At 40.2% G+C, this 18,187-nt stretch overlaps 1 long non-coding RNA gene across 1 annotated transcript; it reads left to right on the top strand.

Annotated features, from left to right (window-relative positions):
- Positions 1-132: 132 nt before the first annotated feature.
- On the top strand, positions 133-17,036 carry LOC123953736. The gene is made up of 3 exons (XR_006820961.1): positions 133-200; positions 16,263-16,296; positions 17,023-17,036. It is a non-coding gene; the product is annotated as an uncharacterized LOC123953736 (long non-coding RNA).
- The last annotated feature ends 1,151 nt before the right edge of the window (positions 17,037-18,187 follow it).

The following is an 18,187-nucleotide window of genomic DNA, read 5'->3' as shown; positions in this document are numbered from 1 at the left end:
AAACGAGAAATTGACAGCCCTCGAATGGAGAATAGAGTACATTGAAGTGCGGGTGACAAAAGGTGAGACCCTCACCTATAGCTACGCCATGCTGCTGCTGGGAAGTTGCTTCATGGAACACAGGTTGACATGGGAAACGTCCAGCAGCCTCAGCTCCTTCTTCTCTCCTTAAAGAGCAACAGGGCTTATTTTTGTTTTTGGTTTCTGGGTTGTTTTTTTTTCCCCAAAAGCGTGGCCTTTGGGTTCTGCCATGTATGTCGGTGTGTGATGTGGCATGTGGGAAGACGTCCAGGGAAGCTCTTGGAACCAACATTAGGCATTTTATCTTTTAAGTAACATTTTATAGAACTATCCGTCAGTGTATGAGGTGCTCAGAGTCAGACGCCTGGGACTCTTTGTTAAGGTCCTCCCTACCTCTCTTTCTTTCAGACTTTCCTTACAGCTCTCATTGCCTCTGCATTGATTCTAGAAACAGTCTTTGTCTCCTTTTCACCTTTGGTGGGGGTCGGGAGGCAGTCCTGGTGGAGACACTTATGCCCTGGCAAGGTGGCCGCCAGAGAATGTTGTTGCTAACCCACCAGTTTCTTGTCCTTTTGGGGAGGTAAAGGCCAGGCCCCCACTTGGCTTGAAGGGACATTTTCAGAATTTTCTTTCTGTCACTTGGGGTATCTTTGCCTCTCATATTTCCCTAATAAACTCCTCAACTTAAAAAAAAAAAAGAAAAAGAAAGATTAGTTGACCACATATGTGTAGGTTTATTTCTGGGTTTCCTATTCTATTGTATTGGTCTACATGTTTTTATGCCAGTACCATACTGTTTTGATTACTATAGTTTTGGAAAACAAATGGATAAAGAAAACATGGTATATATATATATGCATAAAATGGAATATTTTCCAGCCATGTAAAAGGAGGAAATTTCGCTGTTTGCAACCACACAGATGAACTTGGAGGACATTATGCTAAAATGATATAAAGCAGACACAGAAAGACAAATATTTAATCTCACTTAAGGTAGAATCTGAAAAAGTCTAATTCATAGAAGCGGAGAGAAGAATGGTGACTGCAGTGGCTGGGGGATGAGGGAAATGTGTACCAACTTTCAGTTATAAGAGGAATAAATTTTGAGGAGCTAATTAATAGTATGGTGACTATTGTTGATAATACTGTTATATTTGATCTTAAGTGTTCTCACTACACACAAAAATAATTATGACGTGGTGATGTATGTGTTAATTAACTTGACTATGGTAATCATTTCACAATATATATGTATATCAAATCACCACAATGTGCACTTCAAATACATATAATTTTGTTTGTCAGTTATACTTCAATAAATCTGGACAAATATAGGAGAATGCTTAAAGTACACAAGCGACAAAGTTTTATAAATCTACAATGATGTCATACCATAGCACAATTAAAAAGTGATTTTATGATTGTGAAATAATTATTATAAAGAACAAACATTTTATTTGACAGAAACTTCCTTCCCCTTCCCTTGAGCGATGATTAAACCTCCTCACCAATTCTTCTGTTCCTAACAGACTCAGTTGTGAAACTAGCACCATAAGTTATTCCATGAAAAAATGGTTACATGGGCAAATAATTTGGGAAATTCAGCTAGAAGTTTCCAATCTAGAAATTCAGTAACTCATTTTAAGCATCTGGGTTGAAAGTTAGGCCGAATTTCATTAAACCCAGATTTTTTTCCAAGTTATTTGTTCACAGGACTGTATTCCACTTTGCACCTGTGTTATTATCCTATTAAATTAGTGCTGAGTACACCTTGGGACAAACCGTAGGCCTGATTTATCTCATGTGCTAGAGTCCAAATTGCATGTTAATCCATTCACTCATTCATTCTATGAATAGTAATGGAATATCTGCCCAGCACTAGGCCCTGTACTTGGCACTGGGAGTGCTACAGTCAGTGATATAGGCATATTTTGATAGTATGACCTTTATGGCCTTCTAGACTCTCCAGGGATTAATAAATAATCAAAGTAAATCTACAATCAAAAACTTAGATAAGAACTATGAAGAAAACTGTTCTATAGTAATGTTCAAAAAAGGAAGTCAATGTGTAAAGGGGAGTCAGAGGAAGGTGTTGCAGGGAGATAGAGCCTTCTGTGGTGAGAGAAGAATGTGTGCAGAGGCTGTGGATGGGAGGAAGTGCATTAGAGGCCAAATGACAGTAGCAGAGAGGACAAGGACAGTGGCACCTGGGATGTGGCACCTGGAAGGATAGGCACAGGACCAGGCCCACTGAATTCTTGTATGGCTGTTGGGAATTTTTGCCCTTTAAGAATCATGCTAATGAATAGGTCAGTACTGTGATTATGAGGAAGTGAATGAAGCACTTGCTTCAGGCACAAAGTTTAAGAGGTATCAAAAACCAAGTAATCAAAATAAATAATGTAATATTTAAAGAAATCAATATTGATGCAAAAAGACTCCCAAGATGGAGATGCCTGGGTGGTTCAGTCAGTTAAGTGCCTGCCTTTGGCTCAGGTCATGATCCCAGGGTCCTGGGATGGAGTCCTGCTTTGGGCTTCTTGATCAGCATGGAGTCTACTTCTCCCTCTCCCTCTGCCTGCCACTCCCCCCTGCTTGTGCTCTCTCTCTCTCTCTCTGACAAATAAACAAAATCTTAAGAAACTACTTCTAGGATGGGGCGTCTGGGTGGCTCAGTGGGTTTAAAGCCTCTGCCTTCAGCTCAGGTCATGATCCCAGGGTCCTGGGATCGAGCAACACATTGGGCTCTCTGCTCAGCAGGGAGCCTGCTTCCCTTCCTCTCTTTCTCTGCCTGCCTCTCTGCCTACTTGTGATCTCTGTCTGCCAAATAAATAAAATCTTTAAAAAAAAAAAAGAAACTACTTTTAGGATGAACAAACTATGAAAAGTCTAGCCATTTGTATGTCGTCTTTGGAGAAGCATCTGCCACAGCAAGTTTCAAGACATGTCTCCAAAGGCAAAGGAAACAAAAGTGAAAATGAACTTTTGGGATTTCATCAAGATCAAAATCTTCTGCACAGCAAAGGTAATAGTCAACAAAACAGAGAGGCAACCCACAGAATGGGAGAAGATATTCACAACTGACACTACAGACAAAGGGCTGATATCCAAGATCTGTAAAGAACTCCTCTAACTCAACACTCAGAAAAAAGATAATCATGTCAAAAAATGGGCAGAAAACATGAAGAGACACTTCTGTAAAGAAGATTTCAGAGGAGTCAAGATGGCGGAGAAGTAGCAGGCTGAGATGATATCAGGTAGCAGGAGATCAGCTAGATAGTTATCAAGCCATTCTGAACACCTACAATCCCAACAGGAGATCAAAGGGAAGAAGAACAGTAATTCTAGAAATGGAAAATTGACCACTTTCTGAAAGGTAGGACCTGCGGAGAAGTGAATCCAAAGTGTCAGGAAGATAGACTGCAGGGGAGAGGCTGACTCCCAGCAAGCAGTGGAGCAACAGACCACAAAATCAGAACTTTTAAAAGTCTGCTCCACTGGGGGACATTGCTCCAGAGGCTAAGCCGGGGTGAAGCCCCTGTGGGGACAGAACAGGTCCCATGGGGGTCACAGAAGGATTGGGGGTGTCTGAGTGTCACAGAGCCCATAGGTATTAGAGCAGGGAAGCTGGCTACAGAGATGGAGCCGAGGAATGACCTCTCAACTTGGGTTACCTTAACTTCTGCTCTGTGAGCAGAGACCCCACAAGATCCGGGGAGACCCTCCTGGAAAAGCACAGGGATCTGCTGGGTTTGGAGACTCCAGGTGGGGCTGTGTGCGAGAGGCAGAGATGCTTGGTCACAGGCTGGGTGAGCTTGGAGCGTGGCCAGAAGCCAGGGAGCTGGGAGTGATTGAGCACTTTTCTCTGAGGACACACTGAGGAATGGGGCCCTGAGCTCTCAGCTCCTCTGGGCCAGAGATTGGGAGGTTGCCATTTTCATTCCTGTCCTCCAGATCTCTGCAGAAAGCATTCAGGGAACAAAACTCCTGAAAGCAAACCCGAGTAGATTACTTAGCCCAGCCCCTGGTAAGGGCGGTGCAATTCCACCTCAGGCAAAGACACTTGAGAATCACTACAACAGGCCCCTCGCCCAAAAGATCAGCAAGAAATCTAGCCAAGATCAAGTTCACTTACCAAGAACAGCAGAATTCCAGAGGAGGAGAAAGCAAAGCATGGAATTCATGGCTTTCTCCCCATGATTCTTTAGTCCTGCAAAGTTAATTAATTTTTTTTAATTTTATTTTTTCTTATGCTAAAATTTTTTAACTTTTATTCTCCCTTTTTTTAACATTTTAACTAGTTTATCATAACAATACCTTTCATTAAAAAAATCTTTTTTGAGCCTTCAGTATTATAGTCATATTTTATCTTTCATTGATCTAACTTTATTTTTTGCATACACATAGAGTTTTTTCTTCTAAAAGAATTTGGGATACAACTTCTAATAGATCAAAATATACCCTAAATCTAGCACAAGGCTTTGTTCCATTCTCCAGCCTGAGCCACTTCTCTCCACTTTATTTTTCTTTATTTTCTCAACCAACTTATCTTATCAACTCCCTTTTTAGAAATTAAAAAAAATTTCATCTTTACAGTCATAGTCCATCCCTTCATCATGTTTACCCTTATTTTGTGTAAATACATATATTCATATACATACACACACACACACACACACACACACACACATATATATATATATGAGTTTTTTTTTTCATTCTTTAAAATTTTGGGAGGTAGTTTCTTCTAAGAGACCAAAATACTCCCCAAATTAAGTGGGTGACTCTGTTCTATTCACCAGCCTAATATATATATTTTCTTTTTTATATTTTTCCTTTTTAAAATTTTTTTTCCTGAACTTCTTTTTACCTCCTTTCTTCCCCCCAAAATTTGGGGTCTCTTCTGATTTGGTTAAAACTCATTTTCCTGGGGTCTTTGCCACCCTTTCAGTATTTTATTTGCTCCTTCATATATTGTTATCTGGATAAAATGACAAGGTGGAAAAACTCACCACAAAAAAAAGAACAAGAGGCAGTACCAAAGGCTAGGTGCAACTGCTCCTCAGAACAATGTGTTACTTAAACTATAACCCCTGGAGGATTTTACTAGTTACCAAGCACATTTAGATATGGCCTTAAGAAAAACGTATACTCACAACAGGACTTTGGGAGAAGGACGATATACGACCATGAAGCTGGGCAGCTGGGAATGCCTATCTCGCTCAGGGTGGAACGCCACCCCTTCACAGAAGCCGAGCAGCTGGGAATGCCCGCCCGCTCAGGGTGGAATTCTGCCTGCTTCCGGGAAGCAGAGCAGCTGGGAACACCCAGTCAGCTCAGGGCAGAACAAAATACCGCCTGCTTCCCTTTTCTGTTATCGCTGTTTTCTCTTCCCAGAAGTGCCCATTGTTAGTTAGATGAGTCCTTTGAATGTGCTTGGTTAACTATAAACTTTATCCTCCTTCTTGTTTGTGCACAAGACATGTGACTAATGTTTGACCTTCATTGGTTCTTCTGTTGGCTATTGTTTCTATCTAATAAAAGTGAGACTGTGGAGTTGCTTGGGGCAGCAGTCTTTTCGATCATTGTCCCCTGCTCCCAATCTCTTGCAGCTGACTTGTTTGTGCCTAATTCTTCTCCTGTTCGCCGACTGCAAGCAGCAGCTAGGGATCTAATCAATATGGGCATTGGTAATATGTCAGATCTAGAGTTCAGAATGATGGTTCAAAAAAGGCATGGAAGATATTAGAGAAACCCTGTCTGGAGAAATAAAAGCTTTTTTGGAGAAATAAAAGAACTGAAATTTAACCAGGTTGAAATCAAAAAAGCTATTAATGACGTGCAATAAAAAATGGTGGCTCTAACTACTTGGATAAATGAGGCAGAAGAGAGAATTAGTGATATGGAAAACCAGGTGACAGAGAATAAAGAAGCTGAGCAAAAGAGAGACAAACAACTACTACCATGAGGGGAGAATTAGAGAGATAAGTGACACCATAAGACAAAACAACATTAGAATAATTGGGATTCCAGAAGAATAAGAAAAAGAGAGGGGAGCAGAAGGTATATTGGAGAGAATTATTGTAGAGAATTTCCATAATATGGCAAAGGGAACAAGCATCAAAATTCAGGAAGCGCAGAAAACCTCCCTCAAAATAAATAAGAATAAGTTCACACCCTGTCATCTATTAGTAAAATTTACAAGTCTTAGTGACAAAGAGAAAATCCTGAAAGCAGCCTGGGACAAGAAGTCTGTAACATACAATGCTAAAAATATTAGATTGGCAGCAGACTTACCACAGAGACCTTTTAGGCCAGAAAGAACTGGCATGATATATTCAGAGCACTAAACCAGAAAAACATGCAGCCAAAAATACTATATCCAGCTAGGCTATCATTGATAATAGAAGGAGAGATTAAAAAGCTTCCAGGACAAAAAAAAAGAAAAGAATTTGTAAACACCAAACCAGCTCTACGGGAAATATTGAAAGTGCTCCTCTAAGCAAAGAGAGAACCTAAAAGTAGCAGATCAGAAAGGAACAGAGACAATATACAGTAACAGTCACCTTACAGGCAATACAATGACACTAAATTCATATCTCTCAATAGGTACCCTGAATGTAAATGGGTTAAATGCCCCAATCAAAAGATGCAGGGTATCAGAATGGATTAAAAAAGATCAGTATGCTGTCTACAAGAAACTTATTTTAGAGCCAAAGACACCTCCGGATTTAAACTGAGCAGGTGGAAAACAATTTACCATGCTAATAGACATCAAAAGAAAGCTGGGGTGGCAATCCTTATATCAGATCAATTAGATTTTAAGCCAAAGACTATAATAAGAGATGAGAAGGGACACTATGTCATACTCAAAGGGTCTATGCAACAAGAAGATCTAACAATTTTAAATATCTATGCCCCTAACATGGGAGCAGCCAACTACACAAACCAATTAATAACAAAATCAAAGAAACACATTGACAATAATACATATTGTAGTAGGGGACTTTAACACCCCCCCCCTCACTGAAATGGACAGATCATCCAAGCAAAAGATCAACGAGGAAATAGGGGCCTTAAATGATACACTGGACCAGGTGGACATCACAGATATATTCAGAACATTCCATCCCAAAACAACAGAATACACATTCTTCTCTGGTGCACATGGAACATTCTCCAGAATAGATCGCATCCTGGGTCATAAATCAGGTCTCAACCAGTACCAAAAAATTGGAATCATTCCCTGCATATTTTCAGACCACAGTGTTCTGAACCTAGAACTCAATCACGAGAGGAAATTTGGAAAGAACCCAAATACATGGAGACTAAACAGCACCCTTCTAAAGAATGAATGGGTCAACCAGGAAATTCAAGAAGAATTGAAAAAAATTCATGGAAACAAGTGATAATGAAAATACAAATGTTCAGAATCTGTGAGACACACCAAAGGCAGTCCTGAGAGGAAAATATATAGCGATACAGGCCTTTCTGAAGAAATAAGAAAGGTCTGAAGTACACAACCTAACCCTACACCTAAAGGAGCTGGAGAAGGAACAGCAAAGAAAGCCTAAATCCAGCAGGAGAAGAGAAATAATAAAGATCAGAGAAGAAATCAATGAAATAGAAACCAAAAAACAATAGAACAAGTCAATGAAACTAGGAGGCAGTTGTTTGAAAGCATTAATAAGATTGATAAACCCCTGGCTATGTTTGAAAGAATTAGTAAGATTGATAAACCATTTATCAAAAAGAAAAGAGAAAGGACCCAAATAAAATCATGATTGAAAGAGGAGAGATCACAACTAACACCAAAGAAATACAAAGAATTTTAAGAACATATTATGAGCAACTATATGTCAGCAAATTTGACAATCTGGAAGAAATGGATGCATTCCTAAAAACATAAACTACCACAACTGAACCAGGAAGAAAGAGAAAACCTGAACAGACCCATAATCAGTAAGGAGATTGAAGCCATCATCAAAAATCTCTCAACAAACAAGAGCCCAGGGCCAGACGGCTTCCCAGGGGAATTCTACCAAACATTTTAAGAAGAATTCTTATTCTCCTGAAACTGTTCCAAAAAATAGAAATGGAAGGAAAGCTTCCAAACTCATTTTATGAGGCCAGCATTACCTTGATCCCAGAACCAGACAAGGATCCCATCAAAAAAGAGAACTAGAGACCAATATCCTTGATGAACACAGATGCGAACATTCTTACCAAAATACTAGCCAATAGGATCTAACAGTACATTAAAAAGATTATTTACAATGACCAAGTGGGATTTATTCCAGGGTTGCAAGTTTGGTTCAACATCCACAAATCAATTGATGTGATACAATACATTAATAAAGGAACGAACAAGAACCATATGATACTCTGAATAGATGCTGAAAAAGCATTTGACAAAGTACAGCATCCTTTCCCGATCAAGACTCTTCAAAGTGTAGGGATAGAGGGCACATACCTAAATATCATCAAAGCCATCTATGAAAAACTCACAGCGAATATCATTCTCAATGGAGAAAAACTGAGAGCTTTCCCACTAAGGTCAGGAACATGGCAGGGATGTCCATTATCACCACTGCTTTTCAACATAGTACTAGAAGTCCTAGCCTCAGCACTCAGAAAACAAAAAGATATTAAAGGTGTCCAAATCAGCAAGAAAAAGTCAAACTATCACTCTTTGCAGATGATATGATACTTTATGTGGAAAACCCAAAAGACTACACTCCAAATCTGTTAGAACTCGTACAGGAATTCAATAAAGTGTCAGGATATAAAATCAAAGCACCGAAATCAGTAGCATTTCTTTACACCAACAACAAGACAGAAGAAAGAGAAATTAAGGAGACAATCCCATTTACAATTGCACCCCAAACCATAAGATATCTAGGAATAAACCTAACCAAAGAGGTAAAGAATGGATAAGGAAGATGTGGTCCATATACACAATGGAGTATTATGCTTCCATCAGAAAGGATGAATACCCAACTTTTGTAGCAACATGGATGGGACTGGAAGAGATTATGCTGAGCGAAATAAGTCAAGCAGAGAGAGTCAAGTATCACATGGTCTCACTTATTTGTGGAGCATAACAAATAACATGGAGGACATGGGGAGATGGAGAGGAGAGGGAGTTGAGGGAAACTGGAAGGGGAGATGAACCATGAGAGACTATGGACTCTGAAAAACAACCAGAGGGTTTTGAAGGGGCGGGGGGGGGGTGCGAGGTTTAGGAACAAGGTGGTGGGTAATAGGGAGGGCACGTACTGCATGGAGCACTGGGTGTGATGCCAAAACAATGAACATTGTTATGCTGTAAATAAATAAAAAAAAAAGAATCTATACTCAGAAAACTATAAAGTACTCATGAAAGAAATTGAGGAAGACACAAAGAAATGGAAAAATGTTCCATGCTCCTGGATTGGAAGAATAAATATTGTGAAAATTTCTATGCTACCTAAAGCAGGATACACACTTAATGCAATCCCTATCAAAATACCATCCATTTTTTTTCAAAGAAATGGAACAAATAAGCCTAAAATTTATATGGAGCCAGAAAAGACCTCGAATAGCCAAAGGAATATTGAAAAAGAAAGCCAAAGTTGGCATCAGAATTCCAGACCTCAAGCTCTATTACAAAGCTGTCATCATCAAGACAGCATGGTACTGGCACAAAAACAGACACATAGATCAATGGAACAGAATAGAGAGCCCAGAAATAGACCCTCAACTCTATGGTCAACTCATCTTCGACAAAGCAGGAAAGAATGTCCAATGGAAAAAAGACAGCCTCTTCAATAAATGGTGCTGGGAAAATTGGACAGCCACATGCAGAAAAATGAAATTGGACCACTTCCTTACACCACACACGAAAATAGACTCCAAATGGATGAAGGACCTCAATGTGAGAAAGGAATCCATCCAAATCCTTGAGGAGAACACAGGCAGCAATCTCTTCGACCTCAGCCGCAGCAACATCTTCCTAGGAACATCGGCAAAGGCAAGGGAAACAAGGGCAAAGATGAACTATTGGGATTTCATTAAGATCAAAAGCTTTTGCACAGCAAAGGAAACGGTTAACAAAACCAAAAGACAACTGACAGAATGGGAGAAGATATTTGTAAATGACATATCAGATAAAGGGCTAGTATCCAAAATTTATAAGGAACTTAGCAAACTCAACACCCAAAGAACAAATAACCCAATCAAGAAATAGGCAGAGGACATGAATAGACATTTCTGCAAAGAAGACATCCAGATGGCCAACAGACACATGAAAAAGTGCTCCACATCACTCGGCATCAGGGAAATACAAATCAAAACCACAATGAGATATCTCCTCACACCAGTCAGAATGGCTAAAATTAACAAGTCAGGAAATGACAGATGCTGGCGAGGATGCGGAGAAAGGGGAACCCTCCTACACTGTTGGTGGGAATGCAAGCTGGTGCAACCACTCTGGAAAACAGCATGGAGGTTCCTCAAAATATTGAAAATAGAGCTACCCTATGACCCAGCAATTGCACTACTGTGTATTTACCCTAAAGATACAAACGTAGTGATCCGAATGGGCACGTGTACCCGAATGTTTATAGCAGCAATGTCTACAATAGCCAAACTATGGAAAGAACCTAGATGTCCATCAACAGATGAATGGATAAAGAAGATGTGGTACATATACACAATAGAATACTATGCAGCCATCAAAAGAAATGAAATCTTGCCATTTGCGACGATGTGGATGGAACTAGAGGGTATCATGCTTAGTGAAATAAGTCAATCAGAGAAAGACAAGTATCATATGATCTCCCTGATATGAGGACATGGAGATGCAACATGGGGGATTAGGGGTATAGGAGAAGAATAAATGAAACAAGATGGGATTGGGAGGGAGACAAACCATAAATGACTCTTAATCTCACAAAACAAACTGGGGGTTGCTGGGGGGAGGTGGGGTTGCGAGAGGGGGAGGGGGTTTTGGACATTGGGGAGGGTATGTGCTATCGTGAGTGCTGTGAAGTGTGTAAACCTGGTGATTCACAGACCTGTACCACTGAGGATAAAAATACATTATATGTTTATAAAAAAAAATTGGAAGGGGAGGCGAACCATAAGAGACTATGGACTCTGAAAAACAACCCAAGGGTTTTGAAGGGGCAGGGGTGGGAGGTTGGGGGAACCAGGTGGTGGGTAATAAGGAGGGCACGTATTGCATGGAGCACTGGGTGTTGTGCAAAAACAATGAATACTGTTATGCTGAAAAAAAATAAATTTAATTAAAAAAAGGTATAACTTGGGAATTATGAACTGGCTTACAGATGACAATTGAGAGATGAGGCCATCTATGGCAGGTCTTGGCTGTGGGTGCACGTCGGAGTCACCTGGAAAGCTTTTAAATTTCTTATGTCTAGGTACCATTCCTGCCAATTAAATCAGAGTCTTTAGAGGAGGAGTCCATGTGTAGGTATCTTTGAAAAAACCTCCCATGAACTTCTGCTTTCATAGAGATGGAGTAGATGTACTTCCCCCTATTCCTCCTACTAACTGGAACTAAAAGCATTGCACAGTGTATGTAAAACAAACACAAGAAGGCTCTGAAAGAGGGAAAACTCCCTGGATAGGAACTTCAGAACCCAAGGAACAACATGATGGTGAGTTCCCTGGATTCTCTTTCTGCTTCATATGTCCTAGACTTGTAGCTGAAGAGGACAGCAACTTGGAAATGACAATGAGTGCAGACAAAATAAAAACCCAAATGAAATCCTACCATCCGCAATCAAAGCACCAGGGAATGGGCACTTCAGCAAGACAAAAACACTGTTGGACAACATTTACTTTACTCTGGCCAAACAGGACAGAAAAAACTGTGGCGCCATGGACACCCATGCCAGAAAGGCTGAGTGGGGAGCTAAAATGTCTACCCTCATGAAGCTCTAATGAGGTATCTAACATTCCAGCTGATAAGGAGCTCCCCTCACACTGCACTGTCAGTGGAGGCCACATGGAGAACCTGGAGTCTCACTCCCACTTGACAGTAACTAGTGTCCCTTCCTCTGCCTGCTGGGTATTGTCAAAGGAGGCAGGTAAAGAGTCAGGACTTTACCCATTGCTCAGTGAAACCACTCTCCAGTAGTGTTAGTGTAGACAGTAAGCTGGAAACCAGCTTACTGCAACCCCATCCAGCAGTAATAAGGAATGCTTCTTCAACTTGTGTGTCAAGGGTGACCAAGTAGTGAACCTGGACTTCTATCTTCCAATCATGGTGCAATTCCAGCACCTTGCTGGATTGGTGTCAGAGACATCCAGCTAAAATAGAGCTTCAATGGGATTCAGAGTCTTATGATATAATAATGATACCATATAAAAATGATATGATATAAAAATGGTCCGATGTTTAATAAAAAGATCATTCATCATACCAAGAGCCTGATGATGGATGACAAAAGACAATATATGCCAAAACCAAGATGATAAAGATGTTGGAATTATCTGACAAAGGATAATGTCATCAAAATGATGAAATAGGAATCCCTGGGTCCTCCCTACCTCAGCCCTCAACTCTCTGATTCAATAACAATATATGGACATGTTCTCTCTGTGTAAAATTCAGAAACTAGTTGAGAGGCTTCTGCACCCCAGGCAAGTATGAAATCAGCTACATCAAAGCTGGTGGCAATATTTGAGACATCCTTTTCCATAATCCTTACCCCTTGCATAGTGCCATACAATAAGAAGGGACCCTTTAGAAAATGCTTCTTCCTCAAGGGAGAAAAAGTTGGATGACCGACACATCCAGAGTTCCAACTTTTCCAGGGGTGCCTGAAGGACTAGTTTCTGTCTTAGATGTCTTGAAGTGCTGATAGAGACACTCTAGATGCCCAGGATCAGAGAGAATAAAGACAACAGTCTGGAATGGCACAAAAACAGTTGTCCCTCCCCCCGCTTATCACAGAGTAAGCAAGACCTCTGTATGAGGTCACTATGAACACTAGGAGAGGTAGCTGTTTTTTGTTTGTTTGTTCATTTGTTTGTTTTTAATGTGCAGATACCAACAAAAAGGAAGAGGAAGAAAGAGGGAAATGTGTCCCAGACAAAGATAAATCTTTAGAAACTGACCCTAAAGAAATGGAGATATATAATTTACCTGGCAGATTTTCCAAATAACCATAATAAAGATATTTAATGAGGGTGGGAGAATAATATGTGAACAAAACAAGGATTTCAACCAAAAAAATATGAAGAAAATATACCAAGCTGAAATCTTTGACCTGAAGAACACATAACTGAACTGGAACTTTCACTAGAGAGGTTTAACAAAAGACTGGATCAGCAAAACAGAAGAAAGGATCAGCAAACCGGAAGTGAGACCACTAGAAATTTTCCAGTCAGAGGAGAAAAAAGAAAAAAGAATGAAGAAGAGTGAATAAAGCTTCAAAAATTCTGGGTCACTGAGAGCAGATCATTGCATTATAGGGGGCCATCTGGAGGAGGTGCTGGACAAGGGACTTGGGGGCATGTCCTGGGCCAGGGGAACCAGAGGATGAAGGGAGAATAACTGAGCAAACTAGCTAGGAGATCCATGCAAGTTGTCTGTGCTCCTGGAGGGTGACAGACACACAGGTGTGCAATACTGGCTCAAGGAAGCAGCTCAGAGGCTCATGGAGGTTCTGTGGGAGTGTAAGAAAGGCATAATTCAGGGCCAGCTGCATGAGCTAAGGTGCCCACTCAGGTCTCCAGGGACAGGACTGGGAGCTCCACAGTCCCAGGCAGACAGCCAGTGGGCCAGGCTGACTGAAACTCTTGTGGGTACCCTCTCTGCCTGTGCCACTGTGCACATCCACATGTGTGTATGTATATATAAGGGGCATGTAGGTGGGTATGCATACATCTTTACTGCCATGGCCCTGTCTTTCCCATGCCCCAGAATGTGCGATCATGGGTTCATCAGGATGCTTGGATTGAGATAGGCAGCAAGAAAAACTGTTGGTGAAGATAACTGTTAAACCATAGTCACTTTTGAATGTAGGGAAATAAATGGTAATCCAGTTAAAACAACCTCCCTGAAAATATAGAGGTGGCCTCAGTGGGTCAAGGGACATACCTGTTCCACAATTATATATACCACCTGTGCACACAGCAAAAGGCCATTTATTTCAGATTTCAAAAACAACAAATACACAGTGTAAGAAAGAACAGAAAAGTATAAAATTGCAGGAAAAAAAAACTCTCATTATCCCATCTTCACAAAGGAGCTGGGGTAAACATCTTCACATATTTTCTTATTAAAAAAACCAGCTTTAATGAAGTATTATTGATACTTTACAAAAACCCTGCACATATTTAATGCACATATTTAATAACAATTTGATGGGTTTGGGCATATGCATACACTGTAAAACCTTGACCACAATAAGGTAATAGACATATCCATCACCTTGAAAAATTTCCATGTTGGTATCCTTTTTTTATGCAATTAAGCAAAGTTAAAATGATATTTAGAAATGGCTTTTGTATCTTATATTTTTACTAATTTTATCAAAACATTTTCTCACGGTCTTAAAAGTGTGTGTGGACAATGATTTTAATGATGCATTAATAGACCATTCTGTGAAGATTCTGTATTGATGTCACCGGTGTCCAACTGTTGAACATCCAGTTCTCTTGGATTCTTCACTATTATAATTGCACTGGGACAGAACAGAAGGATCCAGAGTCTTAGTGCCTAGGAGCACATACTCCAGACCCAGGGGGATCTAGGTTCAAATCCTGCTCTTCTCTGTGGATCTTTAGGCAAATTATTTAACTTCTTTGTGCCTGAGTTTCCTCATTTACAAAAATGGGGGTAATAATAGTTATGTTCCAGTGGTGAAATTAATGTGATGAATTAATATTTTAGAGCACTTAGTCAGAAACATAATGAGAACTATATGTGTTTATTAAATTTAAAAAATCCAATAATCTTTCTTATGAGTTAGTTTATTTCCTTAGATTGGATTCTTGGAAGTGGAATTCCTAGGGCAAGGGCTCTAAATATTTTAAAGGTCCATCTGGGCCAGTTGCTTTCTCTGAAGTTCCTCTTGATGCCCTCTTCCTTTGGCAGATTCTCAGTGGGTTGTGCTCACTTTTATTTCTTGCTCCTTGGATAGCATTAGCATTGCATTAGAGTTTACAATACTTTTTGCAAGTTTGATATATGAAAAATATTTTCCTCATTAATTAAGGACATTGAACATTTCCCAAATGTTTTAATTATTTGTGTTTGACCTTTTGTGAATTGTCTGCTGCTGTCCTTTACCCACTTAAAAAATTGAATTCCAAAGACTTTTCTGATCTTTATATTTTTGTATTTTATATATAGAATAAATTTATAAATATATAACATATAATATAAATTAAATATAATTATATTATAAATATGTTATATAAATATATATAAATTTATATATTTTATATTTATATTTATATTTTTCTGATCTATTTTCTAGGGCTTTATACGTGAAGGTTATTAACCTATATATTTAGTGTTATTTTTTCTTTTTCTTTTTTTTTTTTAAGATGTTATTTATTTATTTGACAGAGAGAGATCACAGGTAGGCAGAGAGGCAGGCAGAGAGAGAGAGGGAAGCAGGCTCCCTGCTGAGCAGAGAGCCCGATGCGGGACTCGATCCCAGGACCCTGAGATCATGACCTGAGCCGAAGGCAGCGGCTTAACCCACTGAGCCATCCAGGCGCCCCCACACTCACACTTTCTTTCTTTTTTTTTTTTTTAAATTTATTTATTTATTTTTATTTTTTTATTTACAGCATAACAGTGTTCATTGTTTTGGTATCACACCCAGTGCTCCATGCAGTACGTGCCCTCCCTATTACCCACCAACTGGTTCCTCAACCCTCCCCCCAGCCCCCCCCCCGCCCCCCCCGCCGCCCCTTCATAACCCTCTGATTGTTTTTCAGAGTCCATAGTCTCTCATGGTTCATCTCCCCTTCCAATTTCCCTCAACTCCCTTCTCCTCTCCATCTCCCCATGTCTTCTTATAGCAACTCTTCTTATAGCAACTCTGGACTCCATATTCTTTTTTTTAAGTTAACATATACTGTATTATTTGTTTCAGGGCTACATATCTGTGATTCATCAGTCTTACACAATTCACAGCACTCATCATAGCACATACCATCCCCAATATCCATCATGGACTCCATATTCTAGGTAATATTTGTCTCTCTCTCAGTTTTTTTGTTTTTGTTTTTGTTTTTTGTTCGTTTGTTTATTTATTTATTTGACAGAGAGAGATCACAAGTAGGCAGAGAAGCAGGCAGAGAGAGAGGAGGAAGCAGGCTCCCCGCTGAGCAGAGAGCCCCATGTGGGGCTCGATCCCAGAACTCTGGGATCATGACCTGAGCTGAAGGCAGAGGCTTAACCCACTGAGCCACCCAGGTGCCCCTGTTTTTGTTTTTTTTATGCATCATGTCAAACACAGGGCTGCTCCAGCTCTCTTTAGCTTAATCCATGTATTTTGCCTTCATTGTCATTGCCATGGCTTCTAGGGGATACAGGTCTTCTGCTCTTGGATTCCTACATGGTTGCTATACAAAGCCAGGAACAAAAGAAAGGTCTGAAAAATGGGAATAGGGTACAAAATATTACTATGCAGAAAAGTTGATACTGTTCATATTATTTATTGCATTCATTTCCACAGATGCCTGAGTTTCTAAGTGCCATCTCTAGGGAAAAGCAAATTAGTGCTGAGCTGCCAAGACTGACAAGAGAAAATAATCAAAGGAAGAAATGAGGCTCAGAGAACTGTCTACGCTGGGCTGCAGTAAGCTCTGAAATCCCCTAGATGTCACGATATAACTCTGATACATTGATTTTGCATGGGAGACAGGTTTCAATTTACACCCATCCAAAGTAAACAGCTGCATTGCTTAAGGAAATATTAATTTTTGAGAAGAAAAAAATGTCTTGGATACGATAACATAAAAACACAGTTAAAAGCTTGGCCCCTAGCTATAAACTGCAGAGACTTTTCCTATATTGTTTGATAGGTTCAGAAAGAATTCAGAATGTTTGTCTTGGCATTTCATAACACCTTCCATTTGGAAAAACTTATGAATGTGAACAGGTTGGTAAAATGCTTTTTCTTTTTGGGGCCAACCACTGGGGCATCCGCCTGCCTTTTTGCCTTAAGCTGTCCTTCCCACTCCTCTTCCTGCTTTGTTCAGCTCTATAGCCACCACCTGTGATTGGAGTAGCGGGCTTAATAGGTCTTCTTTCTTAGATGTTGGCCAAGCTTTGGAGAGGGGTTCTATTCTTGGCTCACTATTCTGGTCCAAACTTACTCATTAAATGCCTTGTTGAAGTTCATTTAAATTAGAACAATTGTTTCAGGGTCTGGCCTTCACTAACAACTGATTGCTTCTGGAGCTTCCTCCCCAAAGGGGTCTCTGGATTGGTCCCCCATTGTCTGGTTCTCATCTTCCAGTCCAGGCTCCCTCTAAATCCCTTGAAGCATTTTGTCATCTCTCACTGTAGATGCTTGTTGAATGAAGGGCCTGCATATAAGAAGGGCTCAGCTCACCCCTTTTCTTCCTTTTTCTTTGTCAGGGAAGTTTGGGTCTGGTAGCTCTGGGACATGAGTGGCATTTCTATCCTCACCAGTATTCACATCTAACTTTACAGAAAAGCTGGTGGAAGGATGGCAATCACAGGATCAGGTGTGTGTTTGTAAAATTAATCCAGGTGTAGTTCGGGTGACAGCCTGTCTTTCTTCAGGCTGTTATAACAGAATACCATAGGCTGGTGGCTTAAGAACAGAAACTTATTTCTTACAGATCTGGAGGCTGGGAAGTCCAAGATCAAGAGGGTGCCAGCATTGTCAGGTTCTGGTGAGAGCTCTCTTACTGGTTTGTAGATGGCTACTTTCTTGCTGTGTCCTCACTGGCAGAGACCAGAGTGGAGTGGGGAGGTAGGGAGGGGGGAAAGGGGAGATAAGGGTTACAGAAGAAGCAAACTCTCTTGTGCCTTTTTTAAAAACAATTTAAAAAATTTGAGTATAGTTGACACACAGTGTTACATTAGTTTCAACATCTCTATATGTTTTGTATGCTTACCACATGTGTAACTAGCCTCTGTCACCATTCAGCACTGTTACAA

The sequence above is a fragment of the Meles meles genome, chromosome 1, assembly GCF_922984935.1.
Source record: "Meles meles chromosome 1, mMelMel3.1 paternal haplotype, whole genome shotgun sequence".
Taxonomy (NCBI): Eukaryota; Metazoa; Chordata; class Mammalia; order Carnivora; family Mustelidae; genus Meles; species Meles meles.
The sequence above is the reverse complement of the archived record's forward strand: the minus strand, read 5'-3'. Positions and strand labels throughout refer to the sequence as shown.